Source organism: Hesperophylax consimilis, chromosome 17 (genome assembly GCF_061612785.1).
Source record: "Hesperophylax consimilis isolate HC1 chromosome 17, BYU_Hcon_1.0, whole genome shotgun sequence".
NCBI classification, from domain to species: Eukaryota; Metazoa; Arthropoda; class Insecta; order Trichoptera; family Limnephilidae; genus Hesperophylax; species Hesperophylax consimilis.
This window is the reverse complement of record NC_142852.1, coordinates 5,590,825-5,604,989: the sequence shown is the minus strand read 5'-3', so window position 1 is coordinate 5,604,989 and position 14,165 is coordinate 5,590,825. Positions and strand designations below refer to the sequence as shown.

The 14,165-nt window shown below is 29.5% G+C and overlaps 1 protein-coding gene across 1 annotated transcript in view; it reads right to left on the bottom strand.

The window, feature by feature from the left end:
* LOC149415842 (uncharacterized) overlaps nucleotides 1-11,767 on the bottom strand; it is a 69,665-nt gene extending 57,898 nt beyond the window's left edge. The window contains exons 1-2 of the mRNA XM_089641739.1: nucleotides 11,630-11,767; nucleotides 8,519-8,567 (exon numbers count right to left, since the gene is read on the bottom strand). The gene's annotated coding sequence lies outside the window, so the exon portion shown is untranslated. The remainder of the gene's footprint in view (nucleotides 1-8,518; nucleotides 8,568-11,629) is intronic.
* Nucleotides 11,768-14,165: the final 2,398 nt, after the last annotated feature.

The window sequence follows — 14,165 nt, the reverse complement described above, 5'->3', positions numbered from 1 at the left end:
AAATTACTTTAAGGTGGTGACAGTTTTTTTCAAAAATGCAAAGGGAGTTTGTTACAATATTTTTCTCTATTACGATAATCTGAATGTCGCCATTTCTGCTATAAATCAACTTAAGGGCGCTGTACAATTTACCAGAAGCATAGAACTTTGAAAATCATTTTCTGTGGGGGTATTTTGAAGTCTGTTTTCCCCACATTAATGTTATCTTAATTGTATAATAATGATGTAGCAGTTATTAATTTATTTAAATGTGTTATATTGTTTAGGTTTTGTGAACATACTTAGAAGCGGGGAATAAATAATTTTCCTTGCTTTATTAATTAATGTTGCTGAAACTGGTTACGGTTATGTTGCAAATTGTTGTTCAATTAACACACTGTAGCTAAGAGTAAAATACAATTTTTATACAAATTCGCAAAAGCCCACTAGGGCAATAGGTCGTCAAATAATAAATAAATTTAGTTACCTTTACTGCTGACTTAGAACTTGCTTCTGGGGGAGCCCAAGGTGGAGACCTTTAAAGAGAAAATAATTTAAATATTAACTATGAAAAATAACACATTATGCAAAACACATTTTTAAGAACTTTGAACTTTCTTTTACAATATATTAAATATGTTTATAACAAACATATGTAATTATCTGAAGGATTTCTCATTAATCCTTTTTAACGGGCGTTAATATATTATTATGTTTTTTAACTATACACTAATGTTTATAAGACAAGGTTTTGATGCAAAGCACAAATGATAACAAATTATTATAAGCATTAATTTCACGCCTGAAACATCCATACAAATTGAAAATATCTCCGAAGCAAAAATAAATGTCGCCGACAGGAATTGAACCCGCACCTTCTGATGTCCGTTCAGGTGCTCTGGACCACTGAGCTACGTCGGCTTATTCCTAACCCGCCGATGGGTCAAGATACCAGTTGGAGAGGTCAAAGAGTCGCCGCAAAAAATTTCAAACTTAACTATCGGCAAATATAAAAATAAAAGAACAGACACATCTTCGACTTCAGAGGATTTATATACATCATATTCCAATCCTTATAACATCTTAACACATTCAACAAAACATAAATATCCTCACTTGTTCGAATGAGGATTGGACATTGTTCCGTTCCTTCTCAGATTGTACATTCTGTGCTCTAAAAGTGGGAACTTTAGATCACTTTTTATTGTCCCTCTCTAAACAAATATCCTCTCTTCTTTATAACCTTATTTAAAATTGCCTCTCTCCGTTCAACGTCTCATCTCTTCTAAGACTGAACGCGATTTCAATCTTGCATATGATTTTGAAATTTGCCAATTAAACAAAATGACTATATAAAATACTTTCCCTCTCTCCATAAAGTGAAATGATGTCCTAGAACACCCATGAAGGGTGAAAGCCAGAAACATTTTAAGCAAAACATCTGAACACAATTTCAACGAACCAGCATTCATCACAATAATTATTTAAAACTGAATTCTTCCCCTGGATGTGAAAATTTATAAAAAATAACGACTCATTTTGTAAACGACTAGCACACATCATAAACACAAGTTTCCAAAACGAAAACTTTCCCATAAATTACAAAAAAACTATTATTACTCCTATATTTAAATATGTTGACCCCAATCTAAGCCAAATTATGATAAAACAATTGTTCAAATTTATAATAATGATATATTTAATAACACAATTAACACATCCCATATTAAGGGCGACTTGCACCAACTATCGCAATTTTTATCTTAAATTGTATTTAACTAAACGTATTTAAGACCCTAAATACATTTAACTTAAATGCGTTTAGTTGCGTCCTGCACCACGCAGTTCGGTGGCAATTTTAGTTAAACGCGTTTAACGCGTCGGTAAAACAGTTACCGCGTGGTTACCGCCATTAACGCGTAAATAAAACAGCTACGATGTTTCATTTTACTTGAAGTGTCAAAATATTTTGTGATTGTGTGTGTGGTTTAATAGTGTGTTCATTTATTTTATGAAGAAAAAGTTAAAGCAAATAGACATAATGATGAAATAAGACAAAAAGAGCTTCTGTTGTTGGAATTAAAAATAAAACAATTATCCGAGTAATTTTGTTTTTTATTTCTTTTACATACTATATTGTTTTAAAGTATTATAAGAATGCTGTAGGTATGATTAGAAGTTTACAACCTTGCAAAGTACTCCTCGATAAGGAGCGTTAGCTCCAAGTGACGAGTACCTCGCTGATGTTTTTATTGGCGTTGAATTTTAACTGAGGTTCAATTTCTTGCACTAATAATGATGTCGTTTCTTTACTGAGACGAAATCTTCTTTGAAACTTCTTGGCACTGAGTGTTTCAAATCAATTTGTTCTTGTGTTTACTTCTCTGACTATATTATAATTTATTTATAATTTCTATAATATAATTTCTTCATGATCGTCAGAATACAAATCCCAAATGTTCATTGTGAATACAAATTAAAATGAGATAGATTTTAACCACAATCAGAAATCGAAGAGATAACCTAAACAAAATTTGACAGTACTGCTTAGAGTAGGGCTAAACACGTTTAACTCGGTTAAACGGCCGCTTTTGGGTATTTAACTTTGACAGTTCTTTAAACGCATTTAACGACTTAAATTTTGTGGTGCAAGACGCCAAGTCGACTTAAATCAAATAATGTGTTTAAAATTATATTTAAATCAAATTTAACTTATGGTGCAAGCCGCCCTTAATAACACAACTTTTTAGCGTTGGCTAAAATCAGATTTATTCAATCACGACAGGAAGAAACCTTTACATATTTCTATTTATAGAGTCCATAATCGAAATTAAACGCCCGAATTAACTATAAAAAAGGATAAATAAAAACCGTAAATATTAACTAGAACGCTTTGGTTTCTTTGGCTAACGGTCACATACCATAACAACAATGGCGGACAAATAGTGTTGAGGTACAATTAAATTAGATTTTTCATAAATCTCGAAACTCGAGCGTAAACGGAGTCAGTTGTATATCAAATTAAAATGAATTTATAAACACGTTTTCTAATGTTTTAATATCAATTATTATAGACACTTTTATAATAACTTATACATATTAACACGTGCTATTTGCTGTAAATAATACATGTGTAGCTTTTTGTGTTGCATGAATTAGGTAACTAGGATTGTAGTTATTTCGTCGATTGAAGATCAGTTGACAGAAATAAGGGAGGTGAGTTAAAAAGTAGTTTTTAAAAAAGATTTATTTTAATCCATTCAACTAACGCAGCATTATTTATTTATTCCATTAGTAATAATGCAGAAATATAGGTAAGATAGTAGAATCTCCAGAATTTGGCTGAATTTAAACGGATGTAGGACATCCATCATAAAAGTTTTTTTATATATTTTTTTATAATGCGGAGATATGTGATTGCTGTTAAAATAATTATAAATAAAAAAAAATAATTATTCTTCTAAGTTTTTCTATAAAATTTATACTCAATTCCAAGGAAAAAAACCTAAAAAACAACAAAGTGCATGATTACAAATTGGCGGAATTATTCCGTTGACCGTTAAAGAATTGTGTTTTAGGTAATTATTTCTAAAAAAATGTCAATGTTAAATATTGTTTTATTATAATTCAATATATGAACGACTTATGTGTGTTCTTTTTGGTTTGTTTTGACGAAATAATAGCATGTTTAAAGTGAATGTGTTACAAAGTCACGCGAAAAAGTGTGAGGTTTCGTAATGAATTTGCACTGTTTGGTTTATATTTATGTGAAAATCGTGAAAGCATACATTATTTATTAATCATTAATCAAGAAAAAAACATGGTGCTCGTTCAACAAATTAAAGTCAGAGAAATTAATTTTTATGAATGATTAAAAATTTTTACGATTTCAGCTGGGATCATTTGTCTAGTTTTAGTGATGGGGCGGATCATTATCGTAATTTGTCTAGTTTTAGTGATGGGGCGGATCATTATCGTAATTTGTCTAGTTTTAGTGATGGGGCGGATCATTATCGTAATTTGTCTAGTTTTAGTGATGGGGCGGATCATTATCGTAATTTGTCTAGTTTTAGTGATGGGGCGGATCATTATCGTAATTTGAAACTCGAAATTCGGTCACAATTTAAAAATTTATTGAAATAATTATTTATTTTTTAACATTGTAAAATAATATTTATATATAAAGACTAAAAAATTTATTTCTACAGACTTAAAAAAATAAACAAAAATCAAAAAATAAATCTAGTGTAAAAATGAACAATCATCAGTTTTTAAGACAGCTTTCAAGTAATACTGTGTTTTAGTTTAAACAAAGCTATCTAATTTCAGTATATTTGTAGTTCAACTGCCTTCCTAAGATTATTCCAATAGAAAAAATAATTCAAATAATTTTCTTTCGAAATATTATATTATGAGTATGAACTTTTTTTATCGTTTATCTGAAATGTTCTTCACACAACTAGTTCCAATTATGAATATGAGACTTAAATTCAAAGCAAATTTGGGTTCATGGATCATGAATAATTTTACTCTGGAGTATTTCACATTTAAACACTCATTTACACCTGATTTTTATTATTATTTATTATTTACTGTAATTTTGTGTTCTAAATTTATAATCTTTTCTGTAATATTATATTTGTGTACAACTGTTTTGTAGAGAATATGAAAGATACATTTTTTTGCGTATCTCATGTGCTCAATCATTACAATAAACTGTTAAAAATACCATTTTGTAGTTTTTATATGTAAATTTAGTAATATAAAGAACAGTGAATGTCAAGACAGAGTTGTGTGACGTTTTAATTTTATCTGCCGACCCCTTCGGGAAACGGGTGATGATTGGTTAGTTCATTAATCAATAAATCAAATAATTGCTGCTAAGCACGTCATAATTTTTATAATATGTATTTATAATTACTTCATATTATCCATACTAGATTTTATTAAAATTATTTAAATGAAATCCTCTGCACAGGAGATCCCAGTGAGGATACCATTATATGTAAATGTTACAAAAAGGAAGATAATAAAACATTTAATATTATTACTGTCGGAATAAAACAAACATCCTTTTTCATATTATTCGTCTTAAACAAGATGTCCGGGGGGTAAAGTGCATTCATTTCGGGATTCTAGATGATTGTAGAAGTAAAAAACATTAACTATTTTAGAAATAGAAATTTAATTGTTTTTAGATACGAAAATATTTTATTCATCCAAGTTTTTTTTACCATACAAACCATTTTTATTTTTTTAACCTATCTTAAAATGTTGGAATTTCGAAAAATGTTTTTCATCTTTTTATGTGTACAACACTTCCCGTTAGTGCACTTTTCTCCCCGGACACCTTGTATTTCTACTATCTTACCTATATTTTTTCATTAGATATTACGAATGGATTAAATAAATAATGCTGCGTTAGTTGAATGGATTAAAAAAAATAATTTTAAAAACTACTTTTTAACTCACCTCCCTTATTCCTTTCAACTGACCTTCAATCGACGAAATAACTACAATCCTAGTTACCTAATTAATGCAATACGAAAAGCTACACATGTATTATTTAACTACAACATTATACGTGTTAATATAAGTTATTTTAAAAGTGTTAAATTCATTTTAATTTGATATTCAACTGACTCCGTTTACCCTCGAGTTTCGAGATTTTGTGAAAATTCGAATTTAATTGTACCTCATCACTATTTGTCCGCCATTGTTGTTCTGGTATGTGACCGTTAGCCAAACAAACCAAAGCGTTCTGGTTAATAGTTACGGATTTTATTTATCTTTTTTCATAGTTATTTTGTGCCATTTAACTTCGATTTAATGATTTGTGTATTTATGGACTCTATAAATGGAAATATGTAAAGGTTTCTTCCTATCCGTGCATTCGTGATTGAAAAAATCTGATTTTAGTTTACGCTTAAAAGATGAGTTATTTCATATGGAATGCGTTAATTTTGTTATAAAATTACTATATTTATAAAGCAATTCGTCACAGCGATGTTAATAAATAATATTGATGCCTTATGTAGGAATATATCAGTGAACTTGTTTTTACGATACTTATTAATATTTGTTTTGATACAAAAATGAGTTCAAAATCTGTAAATATATTTTGGACGTTTTCTTTGTTGGAAAATAATTCATAAAAAGTATACATTTTTGAAGATATATAATTGTTCTCTTCTTAATTTTGTAAACAAAGGGAAATGTTTTCTAAATATGGTATTACCTACATATTATAGACGTTTCTTAGTAAGTTTTTTCAAAAACATTTTTCATGTTAGTTATTTAAATTTTATTGATAAGAAATATCGATGTTTCAACTAAAAAATAGGAAATCTATATTGAATTTAAAATACCTCGGAAATCTTCTTAAATTTTATAGCAATTTCAATGTCGTTTGGGATTATATGAGAACATATTTTAAATACTGAAGGGTTAAATAAATTACTTAATTATATTCTTAAAAAAACTGACATATTGTGCATTCACCATCTGAAGATAATCCCGAAAGCAGCCTCTTCACCTACGATATCTAACTAATATCAGGAGATATTTGAAGAAGGAGCTAAAATAATCTAAACATCTCAACATTGGTGTCTGTAAATTTTTACAAATTGCAAAGTACAAACCGAAAAGACTGTCCACGGATACGAAAACATCAAATCGAATTGCTTAATTTCACCACTAGAAGAAAGAACATATTTAGAAAAAAGTGAATCACTTCCGACATAAATAAAATTATTTGTAATCATTTAAAAAAATATATTTAAATTTTTTTTTTTTAATTTTTAGAATTTTTTTTTAAGCAAAACGAAATGGAAGCCGACTCCGCTGTAAAAGGAAGAGAAGAAAGTTAAGCCATATTGAAATTCATCTCCACATTTGATGGAAAAAAGAAAGGGCTAACGCCATTTTTATTAAACTGTGAAAGAGCGACTCAACTGGATCAAGAAATCCAAAAATAACTTTTACTCTTCTGTATTTTAATAACAAGGCAAAAACGACATGTTCTAATAGAATAATAGATAATTTTGATCACTTAAAATAATTCTTAAAAACTAAGTTCTGAGATTCAAAAAGTCAAACACACCTGCTAATAGAATTACAAAGCTGTAAACAAAAGCATGGAGAAGATATGGCAACATATATGTTCAGAATAGAAACATGTGTCAAGAAATTATAAACTTCCATCAATCACTCGACCTTCCTTCCAATTCGTCTCGATTAATATCGTGACGAATTGGAAGGAAGATGCGCCAGTACAAATGACTTGACTTTACAAACATTCATTATTGGTATAAATACAAACATTTAAGGGAGCGGATGCCTAAAAATCTGATTGACGCCTTTGCCGAAGAACGATTAATTGTTATAGAAGAAATAACAATAAAAATCCTAATAAAGTGTACAACTTTGTACCACGCAATACAACTTTTAATAAAAGGAAAAACCTTAACTTGTTAACAATTACAACTAACCCTACTAAACCCAATGTACAAGATGGTTTTAATATATGCTGTCAAATATATGTGTTGTAAACATTAACAGAGAAAGAATATTAAATCTGCAATATGTTAAAATACCCTTTGGTAATAATAATACCAATTTTAGTCTCTTAATAGACACAGGCGCAGCAATATCACTCATAAAAAGAGATATACTTGATAAAAATAATGATCGCTAAATAAACATTAAAAACGGAGAAACCGAATCCGACTGCGAAACAGAACGGAACTATTGAACTTAAATTTAATGAAAAAATAAATTACGTTCTTCACGTTATATCTAACATTAACATAGAATATGATTGGATAGTAGAAAACGACTTCCTTACAAAAAATAAAACAAAGAGAAATTATAAAACAAACCAATCGATTCTTTTAAATAAAATAACAATCGACATGCATAACAAAATTGTTCTGAACACGCTGCATCGAAGATCAGAGACGTTTCTCAAGGTTAAAGTTTAAAATAGAAATATCAAAGAAGGCATTTTACTAGACTTTGAAGTAATTAAAGGAGTGAAAATTTCTAACACACCCACTAATAACTATAAACTTCGTCTACACGAAGTTAGAAAAGCATTGATATCGATATTAAACATAAGGGAAAATACTGTGAATAATAACTGTAGATTCCTTCTTACAGGAATGCGATAATTAATTTAAAATAAGCACATTACTAACAAGAATGAGTTTAATTATTAAAAGTAGCTTCTTACTTGGAATTATTTGAAAAGCGATAACTTAAAAAAAGTGGCTCCCTATAAACTGAAATGCGAAAATGGACCATACACTGTCTTGCTTCGTACAAAATGGTTTATTTCATGCATTCGTCTACTATTTCAGGATTTATCATACATATTTGCTATTATGCTGTGTGTCCTGCTTCTGTACACTATTTACTATACAATAAATATTATGCACTATCCTGTTTAACTAACACACTGTAGCTAAGAGTAAAATACAATTTATATACAAAGTCCACTAGGGCAATAGGTCGTCAAATAATAAATAAATTTAGTTACCTTTACTGCTGACTTAGAACTTGCTTCTGGGGGAGCCCAAGGTGGAGACCTTTAAAGAGAAAATAATTTAAATATTAACTATGAAAAATAACACATTATGCAAAACACATTTTTAAGAACTTTAAACATTCTTTTACAATATATTAAATATGTTTAAATCAGACATATTATGTAATTATCTGAAGGATTTCTCATTAATCCTTTTTAATGGGCGTTAATACATAATTATTTTTTTTAACTATACACTAATGTTTAAAAGACAAGGTTTTGATGCAAAGCACAAATGATAACAAATTATTATAACCATTAATTACACGCCTGAAACATCCATACAACTTTAAAATATTTCCCAAGTATAAATAAATGTCGCCGACGGGAATTGAACCCGCACCTTCTGATATTCTGATGTCCGTTCAGGTGCTCTGGACCACTGAGCTACGTCGGCTTATTCCCAACCCGTCAAATAATTAATTCTCGTAGGAAATTCAGCAATAACAAAGCCTTTCCTTTAAAAATAAATTTGTTTGTTAACAGGTGAAAAAATATAATAATATAATTGTCGATTGTAGTACTTGTATATATTGAATTATTTGGCGGTTTGGGAATAAGCCGACGTAGCTCAGTGGTCCAGAGCACATGACTGGACATCTGAAGGTGCGGGTTCAATTCCCGTCGGCGACATTTATTTATACTTACAATTTGTATGGATATTTCAGGCGTGTAATTAATGCTTATAATAATTTGTTATCATTTGTGCTTTGCATAAAAACCTTAACATATTTAAATAATTGGACTTACGTACTGTTATGTACCCCAACTTGTACCAATGCATCTTGCTTTCATTACCTCATTATATGTAATATAATAATAATTAATGTTAACTTTTCCGGAAACTATAGAACATATTATATCGGGATGTTCTGTATTAGCACCGTCCGAGTATACATTTAGGCACAATCAACTTTTAATAAGAATTCACCAAAGTTTGGTAATTAAACATAACTTGATTGACTGCCGTTATATAATAACATATCATGAATACGAATCAATTTCATTTTTAGAAAACGAATTTTATAAAATGTATTATGATAAAACTATACTAACAGACCGAACGAAGCTAGCAGTCCACAATGGAGTGCTGGTACCTACCCTGATGTATGGAACTGGCAGAGAAAGGATTAAAGTAGACTGAATGCTGTTGAAATGAGATCCCTGAGGCGTATGTGTGTAAAACCACGTGTGATTGCGTGAGAAATGTGGAGATCCGCAAAGAATGCAACGCTGATGTAAGCGTAATGAGTAAGATTAAGAAAGGGACGCTTAGATGATTTGGGCATCTAGTGCGAATGAGCGAAGAAAGGAGTGTAAGGAGAATATATAACAGAAATGTGAATGGTAGCAGAAGTCGGGGACGCCCGAGGAAGACATGGCACGATCAAGCGAATCAGATACTTGAGTCGGGCCATGTCATGAGTCAGAATAATAGAAGAGTATGTAAGAGACGATGTATGAATGTGAATGAGGCGTGTGAAACGGATGTTAAAAAGTTAGTTAAAAACACCTTTGTAAAAGGTTACTTCAAGTGGTTCGTCAACAAAATTTAAATTTAAAAAATAATATCGTTTTCCAAAAAGTTTCATATTTCAAAAAATATTGCAAATTGAATAAAAATTACAATTTTCTAAAAAATTACAATTTTCTAAAAAAATTCAAATTTCAAAAAAATTTCATATTTTCAAAAATAATTCAAATAAAAAAAATCAAATTTCAAAAAAATTTCTAATTTCAAAAAAATTCGAATTTAAAAAAAATCTAATTTTACTTTTCAATAAATTCATATTACCAAAAACTTCAAATTGTTCCCTGCTTTATCATTATTAGTTGCCTGCAACGGGCAAAAAGCTAGTTATTATTAATTAACAAAACCGTTCCCAAATTAATATTTTAAAATTTTAGAAACAATAAATTAACAGACCCAGAATTCTATTTTATTTATTGAATTACTGACAAACATTTGTTAACTTATTTTTAAAAAAAAATTACTGTTTCCGATAAATACCTGAAAATTAATGGAATAGCTAATTTCATAAAAAAAACTTTCTAACTGTCCCAGGGCTGTCACAAGCATATAGTTAGTGTCCGCGAAGGCGATATAAGGTCTACAATGTAAATCATATTTAAATTGTTTTATTGAATGTGTTAAAGTAAAACATAAAACTGAACTTAATTGAAAAATTCTACAAATTAAATATTAAATAATTAATTACAGCAACCAGGTTTAGGTTGAGATGTTACCGCAATTCAAATGTTACTGTTTCATCAATGTTACAATTTCATCAAATTTTACAGTTTCATAAAATTTTACGATTTCATCAAAAGTTTTAACTTCATCAATTTTACAATTACATCAAATGGAATAATTAAAAAAACATGCCTTTCTCTAACACCTTGCTACTCGCATATGCAAATGTTCAGTATGAACAAATAATTGTAGTGTAAATGCGCAGCCCTGATAAGTATAATGACATCATTGTGGCACTCCTTAAAAGCATGCGTCACTGGTTAGCTGCCTTTCTTATCTCTACATACTCCGTTACGAGATAATCACTACGGGTGTTATCTGTCCCTACCCATTTCAAAGTAAACTGATATCCTAAAGTTACATAAGACGCCACTCCTAGTTACACAAATAAACCGTTTAAGAAAATATTTTGTTCAATTTCAAATGAAGTAAGGAAAAATGGAAATAACTCAAAACACACACCTGTATCCGCTTATATCTCCTCAGTGCTGTCTATGTGTTGAGTTATACCCACACGTACATATATAGAGTGTTAAAGGACGCCCTTGACTTACATTAACCAATGATTCTTACTCGTTTTTTTTTTATTTATTTAGTTTTTCAAAATAATTTTTTCACAAATAATAAAATAAAAAATTGTTCCACATATCGTCAGCCGAGTAACTGCCCAAGCCCTCCCACCGACCCTATATCTGTCATTCCTAGTTAGTAATAGGATCATGATAATATCAGGAATTAGTTGTTAAAGTAAGTCAAGTACGTTCCTTAACACCCTGTATGTATTCATAAATAAACAAATAAAAACTCACCTCAAATAATATCGGACACGAATTAGTCTTCCAAAGTAATAAATGGATCACTTCTGATCTGCCACAGGAACACACTGAATTTGAAATAGAATTGAATCACAAATCAAAAGGAACAAGTTGGTTGGAGATAATGCAACAAGACAGTTCTGTAAGGAAAGAATGCTCAAAGTGATTTGCGAACCCATTTTATAAATCCGTTATCTTTCTTATCTCCTTATCGATATTACAGGGCCGGTTCCACGATATGAACGCGTCCAATGCAGTCACTTCCATTTATGTTTTTAGAATATCTAAAAATAAAGCTTAAAAATAAGACAAACGTTATTGGCTGCAACAACATCAATGATGTAATTTTCTGATAAAGTTAGCACTCTAGTATACCCAAAAGTCACGAGCTTCCACTGGAAGTAAGTACATTGCAGTGAGAAAGTAAAAATATACATGCATAAGTCATTAGTAATAAACATAACATATTATGTATAAATTTGGAAAAAAAATAAATAAATTAGAAATACGTTATTTTTCAAATAAATTCTGGAGAAACTTTTTTTGTTGAAGAAAATGGTAAATAAATGAAATATTGGTTATTTTTCAGATTAATATTGAGAAAATGTTAAATGAATGAGAAATCGGATACTTTTTAGATTAATTCAAGAAGAAACAGATTTTTGGTGAAGAAAATGGTAAATAAATGAGAAATTGGTTATTTTTTCAGATAAATTCAAGTAGAAACAGATTTTTGTAAAAACAAATCGTAGATAAATGAAAAATAGGTTATTTTCAGATAAATTCAAGAAGAAGCAGACTTTTTAAATGAAAATTATAAAAAAATGAAAAACAGGTAATTTTTCAGATAAATTTCATTAGAAACAGTTTTTGGAAAAAATTATAAATACACAAGATATTGGTAATTTCTCAGATTAATATTAAGAAAATGGTAGATGAATGAGAAATTTGTTGATTTTCAGATTAATTCAAGAAGTAACATAATTTTGGAAAAGACAATAAGGTAAAGGTGGTTTTTCAGATTTATTCAAGTAAAAACAGATTTTTGGTGAAGAAAATGTTAAATAAATGAGAAATAGGTTACTTTTAAGATTTATTTGAGTTGAAACAGATTTTTGGCGAAGGAAATTACCGACATTGAGAAGTTGGTTTAGTTTAAAGAGGAATTTAATTAACATATATTCCTCAAATATTGATGGTTTTGTGACATATAATATGTACTTACATTTAAAGATCCATTGTTTTCCAATGAGTGTAATGAGTATATGTTTCTAATACTATTAGCACACACGACGATGTAAGATAACTTAAAATTAATTTTAAAAAAAAAACATTTTAAACCGTAAATAAATGAGATACAAGTTATTTTTCAGATTGATTCTAGATGAAACCATTTTTGTTAAAGAAAATGGTACATAAATGAGTAATAGTTTATTTTTCAGATTAATGAAAGAAGAAACAGATCCTTTCAAAAATATTTAATCGAAAACAAACTATGGTTTGCTAGGTAACAGTAACAGTGGGTATAATAAATGACAATAAAATTATACTGAAAAAGAAAAGATAAAAGATTTTATGAGTAACTTGGACTAGATTCTGGCTTAGGGTTTGCAATCCCGCAATTCCGTATCCAGCAATTTCTACAATATTTAATCCCGAGGATTAGAGAGATTTGTTTGTGCGGCATTTGCGGAATTGAATTTTAAACCAAACTGTTTTGGTTTACTGTTTATGTATGGGTGACAGGACTCTCCATAGGTAGTCGTTATTTTTACGATATCATTTTTAATCGAAGTCTTCCAAAAATACTTATCATGTTACTTTTAAACATATTTTTATAATATTATTAACTCATAAGATGATGAAAAGATGACAAAAAAACTTCTTAAATGACTTCCACTGTCACATTGTCTATGTATTTTTATAATGTTCTGGTATAAAAGATAATTTATACCAAATAAAGAAAAATGTAAAGAAATGTTGGCATTATATAAAAATCTCGCAGGATATCACAGGATTTCTAAATTATATCCCGCAATCCCGCGGGTTTTTAAAAAGGTGAGGGTTTTTCAAACCCTAGTCTGGATCTGCCGGATATTCGATGAAGCAAAAATGGTTGCCACAAACGGAACAAAATTACAAGATTTAACATTTTCAAAGAATAAAAATTGAATTAAAACAAAGTCACTTGACGACCTCAGTTGTCAGATCCTAGACTACAAATCAAGAGAAAGCGGGTTTAGGTTTTGGCGCAAATACATTTTATTTATTGAAGAAGAAGATAAAACTAATGAATTTTAACGAAATATGAAACAGAACAACACAGAAAATAAATATGTAACTCAGCTGGGAATCGAACCCTCGAATCGAATCGTTGTCTTACCACTCGGCTATTGGAACCTAATTATTATACGTCATTTAGCTGTACCCCGCCAATCGTTGTTGTGGCTCAGTCTGTCTGTGCAGATAGAGAAACAATAGCGCGTGTTGTTTTTCGTCCAATAGATGGCGCTGTTTTAAAAACACATGT